The sequence below is a fragment of the Cervus elaphus genome, chromosome X, assembly GCF_910594005.1.
Source record: "Cervus elaphus chromosome X, mCerEla1.1, whole genome shotgun sequence".
Taxonomy (NCBI): Eukaryota; Metazoa; Chordata; class Mammalia; order Artiodactyla; family Cervidae; genus Cervus; species Cervus elaphus.
In genome coordinates this window covers 97,118,716-97,120,109 of record NC_057848.1, presented here as the reverse complement: position 1 = coordinate 97,120,109, position 1,394 = coordinate 97,118,716, and the positions used below count along the sequence as shown (strand labels likewise).

The 1,394-nt window shown below is 40.8% G+C and overlaps 1 non-coding gene across 1 annotated transcript; it reads right to left on the bottom strand.

Annotated features, from left to right (window-relative positions):
• Window positions 1-563: 563 nt before the first annotated feature.
• On the bottom strand, window positions 564-670 carry LOC122691036. The gene has a single exon (XR_006340286.1). It is a non-coding gene; the product is annotated as a U6 spliceosomal RNA (small nuclear RNA).
• Between the last annotated feature and the right edge of the window lie 724 nt (window positions 671-1,394).

The window sequence follows — 1,394 nt, the reverse complement described above, 5'->3', positions numbered from 1 at the left end:
TGTTGGATTCTGTTTGCTAGAATTTTGTTAAGGATTTTTGCATCTATGTTCATCAGTGATATTGGCACGGGAATATGAGATCACCTTACCTGCCTCCTACAAAACCTGTATGCAAATCAAGAAGCAGTAGTTAGACATGGAACAATGGGCTGGCTCAAAATTGGGAAAGGAGTACGTCAAGGCTATATATTGTCTCCCTGCTTATTTAACTTATATGCAGAGTACATCATATGAAATACCAGGCTGGATGAAGCACAGGCTGGAATCAAGATTGCAGGGATGGGTGGAGAGGGAGTTGGGAGGGGGGATCAGGATGGGGAATACATGTAACTCCATGGCTGATTCATGTCAATGTATGACAAAACCCACTGCAATGTTGTGAAGTGGTTGGCCTCCAACTAATAAAAATAAATGAAAAAAAAAAAAAAAAAAAAGATTGTGCGGAAAAATGTCAACAACCTCAGATATGCAGATGACACCACTTTTAAGGTAGAAAGTGAGGAGGAATTAAAAAAACCTCAACATGAATCAGCCATAGGTATATATGTCTGCTCCCTCTTGAAAAAAATATGGAACACTTGATGAATTTGCATTTCCTCATTGCACAGAGGCCATGCTAATTTTCTCTGTATCATTCCAGTTTTAGTATATGTGCTGCCGAAGTGAGCAAAAAGCCTCTTGATGAAGGTGAAAGAGGAGAGTGAAAAAGCTGGCTTTAAACTTGACATTCAAAAGCTAAGATCATGGCATCTGTTTCCATCACTTCATGTCAAACAGATGGGGAACAGTGGAAACAGTGACAGACATTACTTTCTTGGGCTCAAAAATCACTGTGTACAGAGACTGCAGCCATGAAATTAAAAGATGCTTGCTCCTTGGAAGAAAAGCTATGACCAACCTAGGCAGCATATTAAAAAGCAGAGACATTACTTTGCCTGCAAAGGTCCATACAGTTAAAACTATGGTTTTTTAATAGTCATATATGGATGTGAGAGCTAGACAATAAAAAAAGCTGAGTGCTGAAGAATTGATACCTCAAACTCTAGCGCTGGAGAAGACTCTTGAGGGTCACTTGAACTGCAAGGAGATCAAATCAGTCAATCCTAAAGGAAATCAGTCCTGAATATTTACTGGAAGGACTGATGCTGAAGCTGAAGCTCTATTACTTTGGCCACCTGATGCAAAGAGCTTACTCATTGGAAAAGACCCTGAGGCTGGGAAAGATTTGAAGGCACATGGAGAAGGGGATGACAGAGGGTGAGATGGTTGGATTGTATCATCGCCTCAATGAACATGAGTTTGACCAAACTCCAGGAAATGGTGAAGAACAGGGAAGTCTGTTCTGCTGCAGTCCATGGGGGTCACAAAGAGTCAGACACAACTGAGTGACTAAA